At 34.8% G+C, this 26,317-nt stretch overlaps 1 protein-coding gene and 1 non-coding gene across 2 annotated transcripts in view; both read right to left on the bottom strand.

Moving 5' to 3' along the window:
• DPP10 (dipeptidyl peptidase like 10) overlaps nt 1-26,317 on the bottom strand; it is a 649,764-nt gene that overhangs the window by 161,184 nt on the left and 462,263 nt on the right. The gene's annotated exons all lie outside the window — the stretch shown is intronic.
• On the bottom strand, nt 15,158-15,264 carry LOC124516692 (U6 spliceosomal RNA). Its single transcript, XR_006963102.1, has one exon. It is a non-coding gene; the product is annotated as a U6 spliceosomal RNA (small nuclear RNA).

Below are 26,317 nucleotides of genomic sequence, written 5' to 3'. Positions count from 1 at the left end.
TGCCTTTGCTGTAGAGTTGCAGAAGCAAAAATAACTTTTCCTGGTTGCTATTTTGGCATTCACACTTTATGCTATAAAATTCCATATTTGACTACAAATTTTAAACCTTGAATTTACTACAAGAGCTGACAAAAAGATAAGAAATGTGACCACCTCTATAAACATTTTTTCCCCATCTCAGAAAGTTCTGTTGCCAAAGCAAACTGCCAAGTGAGCACTTTGTCTTTCAAGCAGACAAATGTGTCAATGACGTTATGGGTAAAAGGAGTTCGTCTCTTCATCCTGCCTGTTAATTAGCCAACACACTCTAGCTGAATTCTAGGTTCACAGGCATCTTGAGAGAAAGAGTTCCTGGGCATTACTGTTTTAGTCAAAGGAGGCCAAAACAACTAAGACAAAACCAGATATAACCACTGAATTTTGCTCTCTTTCTGTAATTCTTATTATAGACTTTGCTGACTCTTCTCAATGCATGAATTGAAAGGTCTCCAAATGATGTCCTCCAAATGATGTACTTTGGAAAGGGGGATATATAAACCCACTTTTTGCTTCATAGTTCTTCACCCAGTACAACATTTTCCCCCATAGTTCATGCGTTGAGGTGGAAGTCCACAATAAAATTAATCTTAACTTGTCTTCAGACTCACAGAAAGCTGAAGTAACCAGTTGCGGGGTTTCACCTCTTTTACAGGTGTCTCACAAAGCCAGTAGTCTGCCATCTACAGATAACTAGAAACTAACCATTTATTCCTAGTTTAGGGCTTTCCTCTGAGTCCACTTGTCTTTGGAGTGTGTGTGTGTGTGTGTGTGTGTGTGTGTGTGTGTGTATACTTCCAGCAGATCTCAAACACTTCCTGTTTTATAACTTTCCATAATTAAAATAGTATTCTATGCCCACAATAGAATAAGTATAAAGTAGGAAGGATCTTGAATAGGGTTTAGAGGTAGAAGTTTCCTTTCATACATTTGTTTGCATAGTGCTGCAGAGATTTCAAAAGGGGGATTTTTCCAAAGAGAATTTGATTTAGCTTTACTGAACATCTTTATTAAGGTGCACTCGTCTAACACTGTGTTAATCTGCATTTCTCTCTCTCTCTCTTTCTCTCTCTCCCAATCTTTCTCTCTCCTTCTCCCTCCTACTCCGTGGATAGGATGTCTATTATTTTTACCATTTCCTCATTTCCTTTTATCCCAAATTCCTCTTCTACATTAGCTACGTAGGTTTTATTGCAGGATGAGAGGATAAAGATCGAGTCACGAAGGTTAGGAACAGTCTTTTTCCTGCAATGATTGGCTGCTGCATAATGAGAGCCAAAGTGAACGTCTGATGAGATCCTTGGGGAGAAAGATATTTCACAGCCCGAAATCACATATTCATCACATCTCTGCAAATGATGTTCCACTGCCTGTTAGGGAGTGTGAAGGGTTATGGCAAAGGTAGTGGGAGTGGGGCAAACTTAAGAAATACTATGTAACAACTTGATCAAAGCTTACTTCTGGAAACTAGCCTTGGGACGTCCAATTATTAAATCTCATGATGCCAAAGATTTTGGGTGGAACAGAAAGCTTCATAAGATCCTGCAATGCAGTCTCATCCCTATCTTTTCTACGTTACTTTGGAACCTCAAGAAGAGGTTGATTACTAAGTGTTCATTGCTAAGGGTAGGATAATTGGTTCTCCTTATTTGCTGTAGTTTTGTGCTGTAAGTCATCACAAACACTGAATTAGCAAATACAGAACCATTGCCATCTAGAAGAAATACACAGCTAGTTTCCTATGAGTCTCTGGTCACAACATTTCCATCAACCAATCAGTACATAACATTGTTTCATGTGTATATCTTTCGAAAGACGCTATTTAATATTTAATATTGTTGATTCATTAACTCTGAACTCCTGACCAGCAGCATTACAACTCATGCCTGAATAAAGTTTATCTAACACATGTGCTTTCTCTGTAAAGCATATCACAGCCTCTTGTACCTAGCCACAACACTAGAGAGCACTTCAGCACTGTGCTTGGGGGGTATTTTAACCAGCAAACGCATCAACACAAAATACAACTGTGAAAAGCAGAGCACTAAAAGGACTATGAAAAGGACACTAATTCACCGTATGATAGCTAAAACAAGAAGGCAGAGTGTCATCCTGTTTGATCTCAGCTTGGCAAATATGTATCAGGCAGCCCAAATATTTTGCAGCTCTGCATGTGTCTGGAAATGCCTAAGAAACACAGAGAGTATTGATCTTGAGGTTATAAGTAAATTTTAGAAAACAACTAAATTTGGAAATCTGGAATCCACAAATAATAAAGATCACCAGTATTGGTAATATAGACATAGCATGCTATATTACTGGAAGAAAGAAACAAAAAATAAGCATATTTAAGACTTGCCAGAACTTGGATGCAAGAAAAACACAGAAGTTATCCAGAATGGTGGCATTCATGTTCTGTAAATGAAAGCTAGCTACCTCCATTCGTTTATCAAACATCTTTTAAGCAACTTCTTTGACGCAAGCCCGGCACTTAGTACCATTAAAAAAAAAAAAAAAAACTGTGGGTCACCTGGGTGGCTCAATCAGTTCAGTTTCTGACTCCTGATTTCAGCTCAGGTCATGATCTCATAGTTCGTGGGGTCGAGCTACTCGTCGGGCTCTGTGCTTATCGCACAGAACCTGCTTGGGATTCTCTCTTTTCCTGTCTCTGTTCCCCTCCCTTGCTCTCTCTCGCTCTCAAAAATAAATAAACACTTAAACAAGCTTGCAATAATAAAGATTATTTTAAAAATAGGGTAAAATACAAAAGAATATCAATTGATCATTTTTATTTTACTCTATTTTATCTGTCAATTTATAAATATTTATTGAATACTAACTATGTGCAAGCTCGTAAGTTCAGTTCCTTGCCAAATGCCAAGGCCATAATAAATGTAATTCCTGTCCCCAAGGAGCTCTTGATCCAGTCAGGGTGACAAGGTTGAGAAGCATTACATTAGTATAGAGCACTCTGTTGCAGGTCATGGTTAAATTAGGAATTGCAGATTATAAACCTATAGGCTTTCCAAGAATCAATTAATCTTATTGCTTTCAAGATTGTAACTGTTAACAAGAACAATTTTTGAATTGAGCATATACTATACACTGGACTCAGCTGAGTGCTTTAAATATATTAACATTTAAGTACACCGTAAGAAATATATACTATCATTCACACTTCTCACGATAAGTGAAGCACTGAAAGTTTAAGTACGAGACAGAGCCACAATTTGAGCTCACGTCTGTCTGATTATTGTGACTTAATCTCTCTGCACATTCTCTTTCAGGGAGCTGGGACAGGAAGCATGGCTCCAGCTTTGCAAAAGATTCATTTCTGAAAGACCTATTAAGCCATCATGCAAAGATTTATTGACAGGAGTAGGCATGAATTAATTGTGATTACCACAGTGAAGAGAGATTTCATTTTAGAAAGATGATCTAATAGATCAGATTAAAAATGTAAATCCCCTTCTCCTTTAGCTGTTTTTCACATTTTTTTTTTCTTGGAATATCAGTTATTACTTAACACGTCTATGGCGATTCGTGTCAAGGAGAGTTACGCTTACAGGAAACAAGAACAGGGCACTCCAGTAATTTATGATTAAACCAGAGGTTTATATCTCAGGGTGCCAAAGCTTTTTCTGCACTGCAGTTAAACTGCCGAATTGGTATAAAGAGCATGCATTTTCATGGCCTGGAGAATATTTAAAATAGGATTATGGATTTGCCATGGACTCAAGCAGTTAGTTAACTACAGTGTGAGGAAGCAAGTCTCTGAGTTAATAGCGTTTACAAATAAATGCCAGGGAGAGAAAAAACAATAAAGGTAAAAGGGCACTTGTTTCTCTTGGAAGTAAGTGGTATGATGATGTCAAGCTTGTTCTAGGATGATGGAATCCCTTTTAAGATGAGTAAGTAGTGGGGCGCCTGGGTGGCACAGTCGGTTAAGCGTCTGACTTCAGCCAGGTCACGGTTTCGCGGTTCGGGAGTTCGAGCCCCGTGTCAGGCTCTGGGCTGATGGCTTGGAGCCTGGAGCCTGTTTCCGATTCTGTGTCTCCCTCTCTCTCTGCCCCTCCCCCGTTCATGCTCTGTCTCTCTCTGTCCCGAAAATAAATAAACGTTGAAAAAAAAAAAAAAGATGAGTAAGTAGTGACTCTGTTGCTGGAAAAATTTTTATTATTCAGTGAAGAACTAAGCTATCAGAATACTTGAATATAGTAAAAGCAATTCATATAATTTTAAGCTGCAGCTCTACAGAAATTTTCCTAAAACATTATATGAAAAAAGCTTTGTGAATGCTGATCAAGTATTGGTTGAAAGGGAAAGTAAACATCAGAGGGATTAAGGGTATATTAATATTTTTCAGTATTTTAATCTACTTTCATTTGTTTTCTCACTTAATGTTCATCGTAAACTTTTAGATATTATTCACCAAGATATACAGTTAGTAAAACCAAGATTGCAGTCTAAATCTTACTGATTCCAAACAGGCAAGGACTGTTTTAATGTGTTACCACAAACATGAATTATGTAGTATTCTTTAATTACTTCACCATTACAATAAGTGGTAAGCACAGGAACATACTCGAGATGGTGAAACTAAATATAAATGTTGGTGAAAAATATAAAGTTTAGGTGTTGCTTGACTTCGTCTCTATTTATGCCCAAACCTATATAAAACAAATGAAAATAAACTTACTACTACTAATAAAAAAAAAAAAACACTATCTGCCAGAAAACAAATTTAGTCATTCTGTTAGCTTGTAGGCATCACAAAGCCATCGCCACAGAAGATACATAGTAAAAGTAATATTTATATTTCTCCTTGCCCTAATTGGGTCTAGTTGGGTTCCCATTTGGAAAATAAATAGGATATTATTCTGGCTATTTTAGTATTCATCATGTATTCATTCTGAACTAAATAGTATAGTCACTCTGAATTGAAATGTGATACTTTCAGCATAGTGTGTAAGTAGAAACCTAATAGGAGATTGTATTAGGTAAACATGTTTCCATATAATACATTAATTTTACTTAAGAAAAAGGATAGTTGATGATTCAAGTCTAAAAAGCAGGTAACACCAAAAATTACCTGGGCATCATTTCTCAATTCCAAGTAGGACTGCTGTGCTCAGAATATAATCCAACTGGGCTAAACATTATCAATAGCCAGCACAAGATGAATATAATTGTATTCATAATACATAATACATAATACAATTGTATTCATAATATAATGTATTATACAATAGGAGATCTTTGAATAAGTAGAATAAACCAATCTCTGATATATTCCATGTTAGATAAATTAACTGATCATCACAGACAAACCCCTTCAAATTGATCTTAGAATTCAGTTCATGAGAGGTCTATAATACAAAATTTCATTTCAATGATACTCCATAATCAAAGTTTCTTGATTATTTGACATGGAAATTTCACCATAATATACCTCTGATTAAAGTACCAACCTCATTGACAATGCCACTCTTTATAATAAAAATATTTTCATGTACCAGACCTTTCTGCATTAATTAATGCAAATAGGCTACTTTCACACCAATTGGCATTAAACTATTTCGAATGTCCAATCACTGAAAATATCTGCTTTGATAACCTGAATAGCATGTAAAGGTTAATTACTGACACTGGTACAGTAGGTTTTCAGTTTGTATTGAAATAAATTTATACATCATCTATCCAGGTATAAATTAGTTTTCTCTCTAGCATGTCAATGCAGAAATAAATACATTGTAAGAGGACAGAGTGAGAGACAAACTCAACCTTATTCCTATGTAGTGCTAGAACTAGAAAGTCAAGAATGAAAATCAACGTTTCCACATACAAATATTTTGCAGGTTCCCAGTGACTGAACCAAGTATGTAACTTAGAAAGTGGTCCATTCTTTCCCCAGAAACTTTGGTGAAAAAGTTCTCTCTTCATTTAAATTGAATTAAAATGTAGTTTATGTTTTCGTGAGAAATTTATTTGAAATATTTAATCTGCGCATCAGGAAAATACAGCAAGCAAGATATATCCAACTGTTTTGATACAAAATTTAGAGGAAAAACTATATGGGAATTATTTAGTTATTCCATGAGGTTATGCCAAGAGAATAGAGCCAGAAAAACTCAAACCAATTTCAATTGGCAACTTTTTAATATCCTGAATAAAAGTCTCATGACCAGAGTGTCCAACATGGTGGCATAGGAAGACTCTTAATTCACCTCCTCCCAAAGAGACACCAAATCTACACCTATATGTAGAGTAATTTCTTCAAAAGAACTGGAGGCTGATTGAACAGCTTCCACACAGCAAACACTGAAGAGACCATATAGAGAAGGGTAGAAGAGACACAGACACAGTAATGACAGGAACCCTACACTGATGTGAAACATACAGTAAGGAGATACCACTGAAGGGTCTCCCCTGCCCTGAGGCACAGCAAAAACAAACAAACAACAACAAAATGAAAACAAAAACCCAGCAGTTTAAAGGACAACTACAGCCTTAGAGATTAAAAAAAAAAAAATCCATTTACTAACCCTAGAGTAACTGACACACAGGCAGGGAACTACTGGAATTCTCTCTGGGGTCAGAGGTGCTAATGAGCACCATTTTTTATGTTCTCTCTCTACCTTGATAGCACAGATGGGAGTAGGGTCCAGATACTCTAACTGGACTGCTAGGGCTGCCCCAGTGCACCTTGAGTTCCTAGCCCTCACCAATTCCAGCCATCCCATCAAGACAGCCCAGTAATGCACATTTTGGGATCTCCCACAACTTGTGCCCACTTCAGCCCCAGTTGGCTTGTCAAAGCCACCAGGCATACACAGTTTACAAAAATAATACTCTGACACAAGGTCACTCCTTCAAGACCGGGAGAGGCAGCTATTCCATCTAACTCATAATGTTTTTATGTTTGTCTAACATAAAAAAACCACAATGAGGAGACAGAGAAATAGGTTCCAAATAAAAGAAGAAAAAAAAAAAAAACAGTGGGGAAAAGACACATACACTAATGAAACAGAGACTAGTAATTTACCTGATAAAGACTTCAAAGTAATGGTCATAATGATGCTTAACAAAAGAGGGAGAAGAATGGAAGAACACAGTGTGCACTTCAACAACAACAACAAAAACAACAATGACAAAAATATAAGAACCAACCAGAGTTACGGAATACAGTAAATGAAATGAAAAATACACTATGGAAATCCACAACGGAAGAATGGATCAATGTTCCAGGAGAGAGACAGAGAGTGTCATGCAAACAGAACAGCAAAAAGAAAAACAAAAAGAATTTTAAAAAAATTAAGAATAATTTAAGGATCTCAGAGACAACATCAAAAGCAATAGCATTCACATTATAGGGATCCCAGAAAGCGAAGAGAGAAAGGGCAGAAGACTAATTTGAAGTAATAATGGCTAAAAAATTCCCTAGCCTAGAGAAGGAAACAGACATCCAGGTCTAAGAAGGATAGAGAGTATCAAAGAAGATGAACCTAAAGAGATATACATCATGATATAATATAATTAAAATGGCAACAACTAAAGGTAAACAGAATATAAAAGACAGAAAGAGAAAAACAAAACAAATTATCACATATATGGGAAATACTGGCAGGCTACAAGCTGATTTTTCAGCAGAAACTTTGCAGGCCAGAAAGGAGTGACAGGATATAATTAAAGTGCTAAAAGGAAAAATAAAAATAAAAACAAAAAACAAAAAACCTAACCAGAATACTGTATCTGCCAAGGTTATTATTTGGAATTGAAAGAGAGATAAACAGTTTCCAAGTGAAGCTCTGGTTTATCACCACTAAACTAACATTATAAGACTTGTTGAAGGGTCTTCTTTAATTAAAAAATAAAAACCATAACTAGAAATAGGAAAGCATATGAAAGAAAAAATCTCACTGGTAAAGGCAAATATATTAAAAAGGATGTGGATTGGCCACTTAAATATTTAGTATGAATGTTAAAAGACAAAAATTGTGAAATCACCTATAACAACAATTAGTAGTTAAAGAATATACAAAGTAAAAAGATGTAAAACATAATGTCACTAAAAACAGGGTAGGAGGAATAAAAATATAGGGCATTTGAACTTACGTGACAATCAGCTTAAAATAATCTACAATATATATAAGTCAATATGTATGAACCTCATAGTAACCACAAACCAAAAATCTACAATAAATGTACAAAAAATAAAGAGAAAGAAACCCAAACGTAACACAAAAGACTGTCATCAAATCATAAAGTAAGACCAAGAAAAGAAAGGAACAGAGAACTACAAAAACAACCAGAAAAAAATTAGAAAATATCTGTAAGTACATACTTATCAATAATTACTTTAAATGTAAATGGGATAAATGCTCCAATCAAAACGTATAGAGTGACTGAATAAATGCAATAAACAAACAGAAACAATAACAAAATAAGACCCAGCCATTTTAATAAAAGTATGGAGTTTTCTCAAAAAATTAAAAGTAGAATTACCATATGATCTAGTAATTCCACTACTGGGAGTTTTCTCAAAAAATTAAAAGTAGAATTACCATATGATCTAGTAATTCCACTACTGGGTATTTTCTCAAAAAATTAAAAGTAGAATTACCATATGATCTAGTAATTCCACTACTGGGTATTTATCCAAACAAAACAATAACACTAATTTGAAAAGATACATGCACCCTTATGTTTAAGGCAGTGTTATTTATAATAGGCAAGATATAGAAGCAACCCAAGTGTCCATAAGTAATTGGTTAAAGAACATGTAGTATAAACAGACAATGGCATATTAATCATAAAATGAAGGAGATTTAGGCATTGGCAATAACATGAGTTGACCTAGAGCGTATAATGCTAAGTGAAACAAGTCAGACAAAGAAGGATAAATACATATGATTTCACTCATATGTGGAATTTAAGAAATAAAACAAAGAAAACAAATGGAAAGAGACACAAAAAAAAATACTCTTAAATAGAGAAAACAAACAAGTGATTTCCAGAAGGGACAGAGATGAAGTAGAAGATTAAGAGTACTCTTATTGTGATGAGCAATGAGTAATATAATTGCTGAATCATTATATTGTACACCTGAAACTAACATGTATGTTATTATACTTTAAACAAACAAACTAAAAATAAGATCCAGTTATACACTGCCTTCAACACAGACCTAAAGATATACACAGACAGAAGGTGAAAGGGTGATAAAGGATATTGTATGAAAATGGAAAGAAAAATAGTTGGATTAGCAACAAAATAGACTTTAAAACAAAGAATGTAACAAGGACAAAGAAGTATATTACATAATGATAATGCTAAGAAGAGGACATAACCCATAAATATTTATGCACCCAAAATAGAAGCACCTAAATATATAAAGCAAATATTAACAGACATAAAGAAAGAAATTGGCAATAACACAGTATAGTAGGGGACTTTAATATCCCACTTATATCAACAGATAGATCATCCAGACAGAAAGTCAATATGGAAACATTGACCTTAAAAGACAGAGTACACCAGGTGGACTTAATATATACATATGTGTGTCTGTGTATGTATTATATATGATATCATATATTACATATTACATACTATATATGTAATATATATAATATGTGTGTGTGTGTATATATATATATATATATATATATAAAACATTTCATCTAACTACTGAATACATATTCTTTTCTTTTTTTTTAACGTTTATTTATTTTTTGAGAGAGAGAGAGACAGAGCATGAATGGGGGAGGGTCAGAGAGAGGGAGACACAGAATCCGAAACAGGCTCCAGGCTCCGAGCTGTCAGCACAGAGCCCGACGCGGGGCTCGAACTCACTGACCGCGATATCATGACCTGAGCCGAAGTCGGCCGCTTAACCGACTGAGCCACCCAGGCGCCCCTACATATTCTTTTCAATGCACATGTAATATTATTCATAATAGATCACCAGTTAGGCCATAAAACAGATACTTATAAGTTTAAGAACATTAAAATCATATCAAGCATATTTTCTAATAAAATGTTATAAAACTAGAAATCAATTACAAGAAGAAAACTGCAAAAACCCCAGACACATGGAGGCAAAACAAACAAATGGCTCAACAAAGAAATCAAAGAAGAAATTAAAAAATACCTTGGGAGAAATGAAAATGGAACCACGATATTCCAAAATCTTTGGGATGAAGCAAAAGCAGCCCCAAGAGGGAAGTTCATTGTGATATAGGCTTACGTCAAAAAATAAGAAAAATCTCAATTAAATCTAATTTTATATGTAAGGGAATTGAAAAAAGAAAAATAAAGAAAAAAATGAAGCCCAACATTAGTAGAAGGAAAGAAATGGTCAAAGATAAGAGCAGAAATAAATGAAATAGAAACTAAAATCAATAGAAAAGATCAGTGAAACTAAAAGCTGCTTCTTTCAAAAGATAAAATCAATAAACCTCTAGCCAGACTCATCAAGCAAAAAAGGAGGAGTGATCAAATTAATAGAACCTGGAATAAAAGAGAAGTTACAACTGATACCACAGAAGTACAAACGATCAAAAAGAGAATACTATGAACAATTATATGCAAACACATTAAAAAAATAACTAGAAGAAATGGATGTTTCTAGAAGTACAAAATCTTCTAAAACCGAACCATGAAGAAATAGGAAATCTAAATAGATAGAAATCTGAACTAGTAATGAAATTAAATCAATAATTTTAAAAACTCCCAACAAACAAAGGTTCAGGACCATATGGCCTTATAGGTGAATTCCATCAAACATTTAAAGTGTTAATGCCTATTATTCTCAAATTATTCCAAAAAATTGAAGAGGAAGGAATGCTTCAAAACTCATTTTACCAGACAAGCAATACCCTGATACCAAAACCAAAGACACTATGAAAAACAAAACAAACAAAACAACAACAACAAAAAAAGGAAAGGAAATTAAATTAGAAGCGAATATTTCTTTTGAACATAGATGCAGAAATCTTCTAAAAATATTGGCAAACTTAATACAATATGTTAATAGTATCAGACAGCACAATCAAGATTTATTCCAGGGATGCGGGATTGTTCAGCATTCACAAATCACTCAACATGATACACTACATTAACAACAGAAAAGAGAAAAATCATATGATCATCTCTACTGATTCAGAAAAATCATTTGACAAAATTTAACCTCATTTTATTTTAATTTAATTTAATTTTATTTTATTTAGAGAGAGAGAGAGAGAGAGAGAGAGCAAGCAAGCATGCAGGCAGATGAGAGGGGAAGAGGAAAAGAGAGAGAGAATCTCAAGTAGGCTCCATGCTCAGAACAGAGCCCAACAGAAGGCTAGATCCCACAAACCTGGAATCATGACCTGAGCTGAAATCAAGAAGCGGACATTCAACTGACTGAGCCACCCAGGCACCCCTAACATCTATTTATGATAAAAACTCTCAACACAGGGGGTATGGAAGGAACATACCTCAGCATAACAAAGGCCACATATGACAACAAGGTCATGACAAACATCATATTCGGTGTTAAGAAGTTAAAAGCTTTCTCTTGAAGATCGGTAACAAGAGGCCCACTCTTGGCACTTTTATTCAACATAGTACTGGAAGTCCTAGTCACAGCAATTAGGCAATGAAAACAAAAGACATCTAAAGGAAGGAAGAAGTAAAGGAAGAAGTAAAACTGTTGCTATTTGTAGATGACATGAAACTATATAGAAAACCTTAAAGACTCCACCAAAAACTTACCAGAATACATCAATGAATTCAGTAAAGTTTCAAGATATAAAATTAACATACAGAAATGGGTTGCATTTCGATATGTGAATAATGAGCTATCAGAAAGAGACATTAAGACAATAATCCCATTTACAATTGTATCAAAAAAGAATAAAATCCCTAAGGATAACTTTACCCATGGAGTAAAAGACCTGTACTTTGAAAACTAAGACACTGATAAAGGAAACTGAAGATGACACAAATGAATGGGAAAATATACTGCACTCATGAATTGAAAGAATTAATATTGTTAAAATGTTGATACCCCCCAAACCAATCTACAAATTTAATTTAATCCCCATTTAAACACCAATGGCATTTTTTTACAGAACTAGAAAAAGAATCCTAAAATTTGTATGGAACCACAAAAGACCCTGAATACCCAAAGGAATCTGGAAAAAGTAAAACAAAGCTGGAAATATCATGCACCTGATTTCAAGCTATACTACAAAGCTGTAGTAGTAATTAAAACAATCTGCACAAAACAGACACAAAAATCAGGAGAATAGAATAAAGAGACCATAAATAAACCCACAGCTTTATGGTCAATTAATCTATGGCAATTGCAGAGAAGGTAAGAATGTAAAATGGAAAAGTCAGTCTCTTCAACAAAGGGTGTGGGGACAACTGAACAGCTACATGGAAAAGAATGAAACTAGACAACTGTCTCATACCATTTATGAAAACAAATTCAAAATGGATTAAAGACTTGAATGTAGGACCTGAAACCATAAAACTCCTTTAAGACAACACAGGTAATAAACTTTTTAACATCATCTTAGCAGTTTTTTTTTGGGGGGGGGCAGTCTCCTCAGGCAAAGGCAACAAAATCTAAAATAAACAAATTGGATTACATAAAACTAAAAAGCTTTTGTACAGTGAAGAAAACCACCAACAACATGAAAAGGCAATCTACTGAATGGGAGAAGATATTTATAAATCATACATTCAATAAGGGGTTAATATCCAAAATAGAAAAAAGATGCTACACAATTTAATACAAAAAATTAAAAATGGGAAAAGGACTTAAATAGACATTTTTTTTTCCACAGAAGACATATACATGGCCAATAGGCACATGAAAAAAGTCTTAACATCACTTATCAAATGGGAAATGCAATTCAAAACCACAAGGAGACAACACCTCACACCTGTCAGATTGATTATTATCCAAAGGACAAAAAATAACAAGTGTTGGTGAGGGTGTGGAGAAAAAACCCTTGTATACTATTGGCGGGAATGTAAACTGGTGCAACTACCATGGAAAACAGCATGGAGGTTCCTCAAAAATTTTAAAATAGGACTACCATACAATCTGGTAATCCCACTACTGGGTATTTGAGGAAAATTAAAATACCAATTTGAAGAGAAATATGCACACCTATGATCATTGTAGCATTATTTACAATATCTAAGATATGGAAGCAAACTAAATGTCCGTAGATACATGAATGGATGAAGATGATGTGATAGATAGATATCTTCATCTATTTTATTATATACATTACATATAAACATTACACATCCATTTTGAAAGAATGAAATATAGCCATTGTGACAACACGGAAGGACTGAGAGGGTGTTATGCTAAGTGAAATAAGTGAAACAGATACTGTATGATTTCACTTATTATATGTAATCTAAAAATCAAAACAAATGAATGAAACAAAACAGAAAGAGACTCACAGATACAGGCAACAAATTGTTGGTTACCGGTGGCAGTAGGGCTGTGGGTGCAGGCACAAAAAGTGAATGGGATTAACAAGTACAAACTTCCAGTTATAAAATAAATAAGTCATGTGGATATACAGATAGGGAATATCATCAATAATTTTATAGTAACTTTATATGGTGACAGATGATAACTCAACTTATCATGGGGAACATTTCATAATATATAAAATATTAAATCACTATCATATACACCCAAACTGATAGAATATTTTATGTCAGTTATATTTCAATAAGTCTTACTATTTTTTATTGTTTTTTTAATATATGAAATTTATTGTCAAATTGGTTTCCATACAACACCCAGTGCTCATCCCAAAAGGTGCCCTCCTCAATACCCATCACCCACCCTCCCCTCCCTCCCACCCCCCATCAACCCTCAGTTTGTTCTCAGTTTTTAACAGTCTCTTATGCTTTGGCTCTCTCCCACTCTAACCTCTTTTTTTTTTTTTTCCTTCCCCTCCCCCATGGGTTTCTGTTAAGTTTCTCAGGATCCACATAAGAGTGAAACCATATGGTATCTGTCTTTCTCTATATGGCTTATTTCACTTAGCATCACACTCTCCAGTTCCATCCACGTTGCTACAAAAGGCCATATTTCATTTTTTCTCATTGCCACGTAGTATTCCATTGTGTATATAAACCACAATTTCTTTATCCATTCATCAGTTGATGGACATTTAGGCTTTTTCCATAATTTGGCTATTGTTGAGAGTGCTGCTATAAACATTGGGGCACAAGTGTCCCTATGCATCAGTACTCCTGTATCCCTTGGATAAATTCCTAGCAGTGCTATTGCTGGGTCATAGGGTAGGTCTATTTTTAATTTTCTGAGGAACCTCCACACTGCTTTCCAGAGCGGCTGCACCAATTTGCATTCCCACCAACAGTCCAAGAGGGTTCCCGTTTCTCCACATCCTCTCCAGCATCTATAGTCTCCTGATTTGTTCATTTTGGCCACTCTGACTGACGTGAGGTGATATCTGAGTGTGGTTTTGATTTGTATTTCCCTGATAAGGAGCGACATTGAACATCTTTTCATGTGCCTGTTGGCCATCCGGATGTCTTCTTTAGAGAAGTGTCTATTCATGTTTTCTGCCCATTTCTTCACTGGGTTATTTGTTTTTCGGGTGTGGAGTTTGGTGAGCTCTTTATAGATTTTGGATACTAGCCCTTTGTCCGATATGTCATTTGCAAATATCTTTTCCCATTCCGTTGGTTGCCTTTTAGTTTTGTTGGTTGTTTCCTTTGCTGTGCAGAAGCTTTTTATCTTCATAAGGTCCCAGTAATTCACTTTTGCTTTTAATTCCCTTGCCTTTGGGGATGTGTCGAGTAAGAGATTGCTACGGCTGAGGTCAGAGAGGTCTTTTCCTGCTTTCTCCTCTAAGGTTTTGATGGTTTCCTGTCTCACATTCAGGTCCTTTATCCATTTTGAGTTTATTTTTGTGAATGGTGTGAGAAAGTGGTCTAGTTTCAACCTTCTGCATGTTGCTGTCCAGTTCTCCCAGCACCATTTGTTAAAGAGACTGTCTTTTTTCCATTGGATGTTCTTTCCTGCTTTGTCAAAGATGAGTTGGCCATACGTTTGTGGGTCTAGTTCAAAAATATGGAACGCTTCACGAATTTGCGTGCCATCCTTGCTCAAGGGCCATGCTAATCTTCTCTGTATCGTTCCAATTTTAGTATATGTGCTGCCGAAGCGAGCACAATAAGTCTTACTATTAAGCAGGAAAAAAGATAGTAGTTGTATAAATTTTGTATTTGTCACTTTTCACACTATACTTCCATAGACAATAGTCCTCTGCATTGAATAATTTTTAAATATTGGAAAAAATAATAAATATCATTTTCAATAATGTATGATAATTTACAGAAGTATTTACATATTAATAGCTCTGATGATCAGATTTTTCACATATTATACAAAATGCTGAGATTATGTTCATTGCCCATTCATGTATATCCTTAGGATATATTCCCAGGAGCAAACTTTTAGATCAGAAGATATTCATGTTTTATATTTTGTTTCATATTAACTAGTCAAATTCTACAAAGACTGAAAAAAATTTATACTGCTATGTGCTACAAAGACTGAAAAAAATTTATACTGCTATGTGGGGTGTGTGTGTGTGTATGTGCGCTTAATGCCACAATAAAATAATGTTACCTGTTGTGCTGATTTGGGTTCTTTGAAAGACAAAAACAAACACAAACATAATTATTTAGAGTTGAAATTTGACTTTGATTTGGTTTGAATATCTTGTCATAGCTCTTAATATTTTATATTTCTTCATTTGTGTCTATCAGTGTATTTTCTATGGGGTTATTCATGTTTCTTTTTTTCTCATTGATTTCTAAAAGCTCTTATTACATTGTAAATCATAATTTTGTTTTCATGACTGAAACAAATATTTTACACAATTGCTTGTCTTTTCAACTGTGTGTGTGTTCTACAGAAACATTTTAAATCTTTTTTTTTTAATGTTTATTTTTAAGAGAGAGAGTGTGTGTGTGCAAGGTGGCAGGGTGGGGGCAGAGAAAGAGGGAGACATAGAATCCCAAGCAGGCTCCAGGCTGTGAGCTGTCAGCACAGAGCCTGACACGGGGCTCAAACCCACAGACTGTGAGATCATGACCTGAGCTGAAGTTGGACGTTTAACCATCTGAGGCACCCATGCACCCCAAATTTAAAATCTTTATGTGATTATTTCTAACAGTCATTTCCTATTTTAGACACTAGTAGTAGGTCAAGAGAAGCTTTACTAACTCAACATTACACACTTTGCACAAGTATTTTTTATGGTAATTTTAACATCCATGATCTCTTGTACAAACTTGTCAAATCACTATGTAAAACAAACTAATGTAACCAAGTGTCAACTATATTTCCACTAAAAAAATTAAAAGTGAAAAAAAATTTATTCTCCAAATCTTAAATTTTTTTTTTCAATGTTTTTTATTTATTTTTGGGACAGAGAGAGACAGAGCATGAACGGGGGAGGGGCAGAGAGAGAGGGAGACACAGAATCGGAAACAGGCTCCAGGCTCTGAGCCATCAGCCCAGAGCCTGACGCGGGGCTCGAACTCACGGACCGCGAGATCGTGACCTGGCTGAAGTCGGACGCTTAACCGACTGCGCCACCCAGGCGCCCCTCATTCTCCAAATCTTATTTGAGATTACAGTTCATTAAAAATGTAAAAGCTTTGAAAAAGTCTTAAAATATGTTTTAAAAATTTATAAAATTAAAAAAAACATTAAAAGATAAGATCCATGATCTCTTCAATCCACTTAAAAACACTTTTTCTTAAAAGTGTGAAGTATAACTCCAGTTTTTTGTCTTTTGTTTTTTGTGTATTTTTTTGTAATCCCCAAATAAGCAAGGAGTTGACCAATATAATCAATTTAGTATTTTTTCTTTATTAAAATATTCCTACATCTTATATATGCTTGACTTTTTCTGGATGATTTTCACCTTATTTATTTCTTTGCCTTTACCTGACTAGAATCACTATAATACAACATTAAAATATTCTTTCACACCTGAGAAGATTAGTTCATTTTCATCTTTTTTAGTGACATTATATATTCTAAATCTTGATTATTCAAGTGCAAGTCTTAATCTTCTGATTAAATTCTAGTCAAACTAAGAAGATTCAATATTGTAAATGGAAATGTTTTTGTTCATCACCTTAAAAAAAAACTGAGTCATTTCTTAAAACACCAATATATCGGTCATAAGCATCATTAATTTGTTCCTGTTTTTATTTAATATCTTTCATCCTCATATTTATCTGTCTTCATGGTAGGAGTGAAGATTTCTGGGTATTAAAGTGTTTGTGTGGATTGTGTGTATGGCTCGACAGTTACTGTGAAAACTTGGACAAGTGACACAACTTTGCTTGCCTTTGTTTCCTGGAGATGATAACATCTTTGAAGAAAATCAATGCTTTTATTTTAAAGGATGGGTGGTTACTGGGGGGGTTAATAAAGAGGGATTCTTATTAAAGGGAAAGAGTTGTGGGCTGGAAGTATTTCAGAATAACTGACCTTGTGATAAAAATACAGGCAGGCACTGATAAAGATTAATGTGGTCTTTTATATGCTGCTTATGAAAAATGACCTGAATACTAACCTGATGAAAAAAGAATACTTTTTTTTTCTCCAAAAGGAAAGAGAACTCAGGACAGAACTTTACAGAGGAATTATTCTAATGGTGATATTAATATCTGAAGAAAGTTGTTTTCTCTCGTAGCAAATATAATACTCCACTACTTTGAACATAAAACCCCCCTGACATCTATACTTGTAAGGTTCCCGGTGGCATGAAACTCAAATACATAACAAATTGACTTTCAATCTCACATGCTGCATGTATATTCAACTGGCCTGGCATGTGATCCATGCCATCCAGGTTATTGCCCCAAACAGGGGTGTCTTCCAGAAGGGGCCAAATCTTCAGCCCTGAAGCTCAGCCAATACAACTGAATATTGAAAATGCCAGAGGGGCGCCTGGGTGGCTCAGGCGGTTAAGTGTCCGACTTCGGCTCAGGTCATGATCTCATAGTTCGTGGATTTGAGCCCTGCGTCGGGCTCTGTTCTGACAGCTCAGAGTCTGGAGCCTGTTTCGGATTCTGTGTCTCCCTCTCTCTCTGACCCTCCCCCATTCATGCTCTGTCTGTGTCTCAGAAATAAACATTAAAAAAAAATTAAAAAAAAAGAAGAAAATGCCAGAGATCATCCAGAAACCATCACGTAGACAAGGAATCAGAACCTGAGGTTCAAGAACAGATTTTTTTTCTCCCTTAGGAAGCTAAATGCCACAAACTTGTAACTACTTGCAAAGGGGGGTTAGTATATATGACTTATACAAAAATCAGAAGATCCAGGGAAAATAATTTTAAAACTGAAGTACATAGATCTGTTTTCTTCACTTTTGTGCCCATTTCTGCTTCATTCCAAAAGCCTCGTGTTACACTTTGACTGATTAATGTTTTATGACTCCAAATTATCCTGACCCTCCTCTTCCTAAAAAATTGTATTCTGTATGTATGTTCTTCAAATTTTGTGAACCATAAAATTGATTAGAAGCACTTTATAAAAATATGATTTCTAGATGAGATGAGACATTGAAATCTGTATTTTGCTGGGTGCCTCATGTCACCTTATTGTCAGGCAGGTTTGGGAAATGTTCTTCTGCTCTATCAAAATTCTCTTCATTTGGACAGAAAGTAATTGGACAGAACAATCGGGGGCTAAAGAAGTTTCATTACAGAATATGAGAAAAGGGCTTCAAAATCAATGTTCTTCCCTAATGTAAAATTAATCATCCTTTTCAGTTTAGACTGCAAGAAGGAAGTTATTCTTTTCAGCAGAAGTACAAGGTTTTAAAATCTCTCCCCAATGCTGTATCATGGTCAGAATCCAGAAGTACCCAGGTATCAAATATCATTCCTGGCCCATTCAAAGAGAGAAGCTAGGCTTAGAGTAGTAGACACTAATCTGGTATTACACACTCAGTTGTATAGGGAAACCATCTTTTTTTAAAAGACCATTGTAGAATATGTTGTATTTTCTTTAATTTAAAAGAATTATTCCTAATTGAGGCTTTGAACTTTCTGAAATAGAAATAAGAACCCACAGTTGAGCTAACAGTATCATGGTTCTGACTTGGATTAGAAGAAAACAGGATGGGGATTCAGGGAAATAGAGAAGACACTGAATAATAAGTAGATAACAAAGACCGGACAGAAGAAATACAGCTTTGTCAATGACCTGGTTAAGGCACTTGATGTACTACAGGGATTTAGTCTCAGCAACCCATTACATTTAAATTCCATTGACTATATTCTGGACAGGCGACAGTTTCAGTTCCATATCTGGAAAAAAGGATGATCATGGGACTATCTCATAGGTTTACTGTGTATATAAAATGAGATATTGTGAAGTCCTTGGGATACTTCAGGGTCCAATAAACATTAGATGTTATTAACATTGCTTCTATGGTTATTAGGAATAACATGCTTGAGGGGAGCCTGGGTGGCTCAGTTGGTTGAGTGTCCATCTTCGGCTCAGGAGAGAACAGAATACTCCCCAACATGATCTCATGGTTCGTGGGTTTGAGCCCCGTGTCGGGCTCTGTGCTGACAGCTTGTAGCCTAGAGCCTGCTTCAGATTCTGTGTCTCCCTCTCTCTGCCCCTCCCCTGCTCATGCTCTGTCTCTCTCTCTCTCTCTCTCTCTCTCTCTCTCAAAAATAAACATTAAAAAATTTGTTTTTAAAAATGCTTTAAATAATTATATTATGTAGACTTTTTTTTATACAATGTCAATTAATGTAGTCATCCTGAACTACACTGGGTTTTAATTGCACAATTATGTGTAATCACTTATCCTTAGAAATATATAGACTCTTGGAGAACCTGGCTGGATCAGTCCGTAGAGCCTATGACTCTTGATCTTGGGGTTGTGAGTTTGAGCCCCATACTGGATGTAGAGATATTTAAAAATAAATCTTTTAAAAAAATCTTTATTTTTATTTAAAAAATAAAATCTCTAAAAAAAAATAAAATCTTTAAAAAATCTAGACTCCTTAAACTCCTAATTAACAACTCCATTCAAGACTATACTTGGAGTTGAATGAAGAGATAGAAAATGTTCCTTACAAAATTCCTTCTTAGCCTATATTATTCCTAATTAGACATGTTCCACGTGATATTAACTCGCTGAAATGTATTTGTTAGGAAGAAAGAAATTAAACTAACTCATTCTGGGGTTGGATAAGAGATAGCCAACTCAACAACAAAACTGCATTTATTTGTAATACCATCCTGCTAAATACTACCATACTCAGGGACAAGAAAAAAAATCAATGAAAATGAGGACGAATAATAAAATCACTGAAAGCAAAAACATGTTCGTTTCAAAGATCATTAATGTTGACAATCCTATAATAAGACTAACAAAAGAAAAGAAAAGGGAAAACAAAACCAGAAACATTGGACATAAGAGTATCACCAAACCATTAGAAAGATATAAGGGGACAGTTAGTACACTTCTATATCTATAAATTTGATAAATGAAACGGACAAATTTCTTGAAACATAAAACTACAAAATCTTAAAATGATATAGGTTACCTAAAGAGTACTAGATATATCAAAGAAATTAAATTAATAATTAATGTAATTTTGAAACAAAGAAAACTGCAAGTCACAATGGCTTCATGGGTGAACTCTATTAAGCCTTTAAAGTAGGACAAATACCAATACAACACACACATTACCAGAATACAGGAGAGAACAGAATACTCCCCAACTAATTTTATGAGGCCAGCATTATTTAATACGAAAATGAGATAAAGGCATTAAAATAGATACAACTGGGGGCGCCTGGGTGGCTCAGTCAGTTAAGCGTCTGACTTCGGCTCAGGTCATGATCTCGCGGTCCGTGAGTTCGAGCCCCGGATTGGGCTCTGTGCTGACTGCTCAGAGCCTGGAGCCTGTTTCAGATTCTGTGTCTCCCTCTCTCTCTGACCCTCCCCCGTTCATGCTCTGTCTCTCTCTGTCTCAAAAATAAATAAACGTTAAAAAAAATTAAAAAAAAATAGATACAACTGTCCAATATGCTTGATGAGCATAGGCACAGAAAGCCTCAAAACAAAATTCTAATGAAAAAAAATATATATATAATGACCAAATAGAATTTATTCCAGATGCAAGACTGCTTTAGTATTTGAAAATCAAGTATTATCTTTCACATTCAACACCCCCCATCACATTATATAGTAATTGGTGCAGAAAAATCACTTGACATTTAATATCCATTCATGATTAAAATTTTTGAACAACTATAATTAGAAGCAAATATCCTCAATGTGATATATAGTATTACCAAAACATACAGCTAATGTCATTCTTTATGATGAAATATTAAATGCTTATCTACCCTTGGAAGCAAGGCAAGGAATCCATTCTCCCCATTCTTGTTGAACATCATATTGGAATTCCTAACTAGAAAATGAAATAACATATATACTTGTATTGGAAAGGAAAAATAAATAAAACTGTGTCTATTCTTAACTGACATAATTGTCTATGTAGAAAATCCAAAGAATCTATAATAAGTTACTAGAACTGATAAATGAAACAATGTTAATGAATTAGCAATGTTAAAGGATAACATGTTGATATAGAAAAATGTCAAAAAGTTATATGCTGGCAAAAAATAACTGGGAATTGATTTGAAAAAGCAGTGCCATTTACAATAGTGTCAAAATTATGAAATACTTAAATATAAATCTAAACAAATATGCAGAATTTATATACTTAAAACTACTTGGGGCGCCTGGGTGGCGCAGTCGGTTAAGCGTCCGACTTCAGCCAGGTCACGATCTCGCGGTCCGTGAGTTCGAGCCCCGCGTCAGGCTCCGGGCTGATGGCTCGGAGCCTGGAGCCTGTTTCCGATTCTGTGTCTCCCTCTCTCTCTGCCCCTCCCCCGTTCATGCTCTGTCTCTCTCTGTCCCAAAAATAAATAAAAAACGTTGAAAAAAAAAAAAAACTACTAAACACTGATTAGACAACCTAAGTGTGCTGTCATATATGGTATTCATGGATTAGAACACTCTATGTACTTGAGATGTCAATTCTCCCAAAACTGATCTATAGCTCTAACACAATTTCAAATAAAACTCCAGCAAAATATATACACAAAATAATTATAAAATGTATAGGAGTTATGAACAAACCAAACCAAAACAGAACTTAGAAAAGTCAAAACAATTTGTAAGAACAAAGTTGGAGGACACACACAGTCTGATTTTAAGGTTTCTTATGAAGGTACAGTATTCAACACAATATGATATTAAAGAAATGAGGGGCCCAATCACAGAATAAGAAGGAGTCTAGAAATGTATATGTGTATATATATATATATATATATATATATGTGTGTGTGTGTGTATATATATATACATATATATACACATATATACACACATACATGTACATGTACATATATTTATACACGTGTATATATACATATATATACACATGTGCATGTGTGTGTGTGTATACACACACATACATACACATAGTGAATTTCAAACAAAGATTCCATGGTAATTCAATGGTTTAATGGAGAAGGAATAATCAGACTTTTCAACAAATGGTGCTAGAATAATTGGATAGTTATGTATAAAACAATAAACATTTATCCATATTTTGTATCATATGTTAAAATTAACTAATAATGAATCCTAGACCTCAATGTAAAACCTAAAAGTTCCACAAGGAAACAATACTGGAGAAAATCTTTGTGATATTTGACTAGGCAAAATTTCTTAGCTAGAAAGCCAAAGACATAGTGCATAAATGACAAAAATTAAAGTGGATTTCATCAAAACTAAGAATGTCTGATTTTCAAACATATCATTTATATCAAAATGATATAGTTAACCACAGATTGGGAAAAAGTATTTGAAATCCTATATGATAAAGGGCCTGGTTCCAAAATAAACAAAGAACCTTCACCTTCACCCTCACCCTCACCTATTTAAATAATAAAACTAACTCTTCCAACCAAAATAATAAGTATATAAAACTAACTCTTCCAACCAAAAAAAATAAATAAAATAATAACTAATAATAATAAATAATAAAACTAACTCTTCCGACCAAAAAAATAAATAAAATAAATAAAAAAAGAAAGGGTGGGAGATTTGAAAACTTATCTAAAGAATATACATAGATAGAAATTAAGCAATGAAAAAATTTTCAACATGATTGGTTATTAGGAAAATTCAAATACCACTATACACTTACTAGAATGTCAAAATAAGGATAATGCTGATGATACAAAATTGTGATTATATGGAGCAAATGGAAGTTTCAAACATTTTTGATGGTATTGCCAAATGGCACTTTAGAAAATAAGTTCCCAGTTCCTTATAAAGTTAGACTTATGTTTACCATAAGATTCAGCCATCCCTGTTCTTAGGTATTTCTCAGAGAAATGTAAATCTATGTTCATAAAAAAATCCTGTGTCCAAAGGTTTATACTTTATTTTTAGATGATCATCAACTTGAAACTACCTAAATGTCCTTCAACTAGAGAAATAGATGAATAGCTTGTGGTATATCAATCCAAACAAATATAATTTAAGTATATAAAGAAACAAATTACTGATACACACAGCAATATGCATGGACCTCACTCATAAGTAAGAGAAAAAGAGAAATTAGATTTAAAAGGTACATGATTTCCATTTATATGACATTTTAGAAAACATGAAACTATAGACAGCAAACAAACCAATACTTGCCATGAGCTGAGATTAAAGAGAAGAGTTAAGGGGGTGCCGGGGTGGCTCAGTTGGTTAAGTGTCTGACTCTTCGTTTCACTCAGGTCATGATCTTGCAGTTTCATGAGTTCAAGCCCCGTGTTGTGCTCTGTGCTGGCAGCACGAAACCTGTTTGGAATTACCTGTTTCTCTCTCTCTCTCTCTCTGCCACTCCCCCCACCCACACTGTCTCTCCCTCTCTCAAAATAAATAAATAAATTTTACAAAAATAAAAAAAATAGAGAGAGGAGCTAAGTACCATGTAACATGGGGTAATTTTTTGGTGTGATGGCACCATTCTGTGTCTTGACTGTAGGTGCCATGACTACATGGAGTTATTAAAACTTGTAGACCTGAACACTAAAAAGGGCTTATTTTCATGCATTTAAATTATATCTTCAAAGATTTTGTTTACTTATTTACTTTACTTAAATTCAAGTTAGTTAATATACAGTATAGTATTGGTTTCAAGAGTAATATTTTTATTTTTTGAGGGAGAGAAAGTGAGCATGTGAGCCTGTGTACACATGAGTGGGGGAAGGAAAGAGAGAGGGAGACAGAGACTCTTAAGCAGTCTCCATGATCAGCACGGAGCTTGATCTCATGCCAGAGATCATGACCTGAGCTGAAATAAAGAATCAGACACTTAACTAACTAAGCCGTCCAGGAGCCCCTAAATTATATCTTAATAAAACAACCCCCCCACCAAAAAAAAAATAGAGGAGTTATTTGCTATCTGAGATAAAGCCAGGTATAGATGAAGAAAGGAATAGAGGGCTATTTTAAGAAAATTCTCAATCTATTAAGACACTACCAAGAATGGTTTTCTGTATTTAAACTGTTTTACTCTATGTTGCAAGATATTATAAGTAAAGATTTAGATTTTCATCATATTTCAAGAAATCTAAGTTGTGCACTGTTTTCACATTTTAACACCTCTGAAATTGAGGACTCTGAAACAAATAGAATGCCAAGCTTACTGGGACACAAAATAATGGCGCATCTTTTAAGTGATGATATGTCAGATTCAATGAAGTACAGTAGTCTACTGTAGCAAACAAGTTGTGCTAAAAGGAAGTATATCTTTGTCAAAAGGGTTAAAGGCCAAAATGCTGCTTTGCTGCCTTTCATTCCCTAATTACCCAGTGTCAACTACTGAATGGGAAGAACACAATCAATATGCGAATGGGATTTTATTATGTCATTGGAATATTTAAAGCAAGATTCCAGGGAACTGTAAATTCAAAATGAAAATTAATTTCAAAGTAAGTGCATAGGCCCACATGGTCAACTGGACTTTCTGCAGTGACGGAAATGTTCAATCTGCTCTGTGCCACAGACCACAGGTGGCAAAAGAGTACTTGAAGTGTGGCTAGTGCAACGGAGGAGCTGAACATGTAATTTTATTTAGTATTAATTTAAATTCAAAAGGCCACATGCTGATAAGTGTGGACAACACAGACTTAGCCATTGGGTTGAAGCGGTTTTAGGATTCGTATAAAAGGACTATGACACAGCTCTGAAAGTATCAATCAGCACTGCTTTGGCCTCCATGGTCCTGCATCATCAACCTGTTTTTGGGATAAGGGAGAAACAACAAGTACGAAGATTAGCACAGGAGACATTGGGTCGCAGTAAGAACACCAACTGTTTCTCCTTTGTCACCCTTCATGCAATTAAGCATTCCCTTTTCCGGCAGACAAATCTCTCCCAGCCCTGATTTTATTTTCATCATTTTTCTCAGTGTGATAGCAGGGAGAATAACACAACTGAAAGATGCAGATTAAGTAGTATCATTAGTTATGTAGTCTAAATATATAACAGCTAATGGTGAGAATAATAAGATTGAGGACTTCAACCCGGATCTGTACGGAGATTAAACAGAGGTCACAACCTTCCCTGCTGAAGAACCAACAATTTGTAATCAGTAATTGACATTTTATATCACTTTTGGCTATTGCACTTTGCATTTTTCCAGTATATTTTTGTATTTCATTTATTATATGCTTGGACTAAGGAGTTTTTCAATTAAAAATGTTATCAGTATCAAATAATTAGTAAATTCATATCATTTCCAAAGTATCTTAACAGGATTAAACTCTAAGAAGTAGATGGTAATTTGACTCTGAATAAAATTTAATGATTTAACAAAAGCAATTTAAAATAATTTAATATCATCATTTTAGGGCAAGGGGAGAGGTGCCTGGGTGGCTCTGACGGTTAAGCATCAACTCTTGGTTTCGGCTCAGGTCACGATCTCACAGTTTTGTGAGCTTGAGCCTGGTGTAGGGCTTTGAGTTGACAGTGCACAGCCTGCTTGGGATTCTCCTTCTCCTCTCCCTCTTCTCCTCCCCCACTTTCATGCTATCTCTCCCTCTCAAAATAAAAAACTTAAAAAAATACCATCACTGGTGTACCACACGTAT

Source organism: Lynx rufus, unplaced genomic scaffold, assembly GCF_022079265.1.
Source record: "Lynx rufus isolate CCGP_SWC_20201006 ecotype Redwood Valley unplaced genomic scaffold, mLynRuf1.p SCAF_2, whole genome shotgun sequence".
Lineage (NCBI taxonomy): Eukaryota > Metazoa > Chordata > Mammalia > Carnivora > Felidae > Lynx > Lynx rufus.
This window is presented reverse-complemented; position numbering and strand designations above follow the sequence as displayed.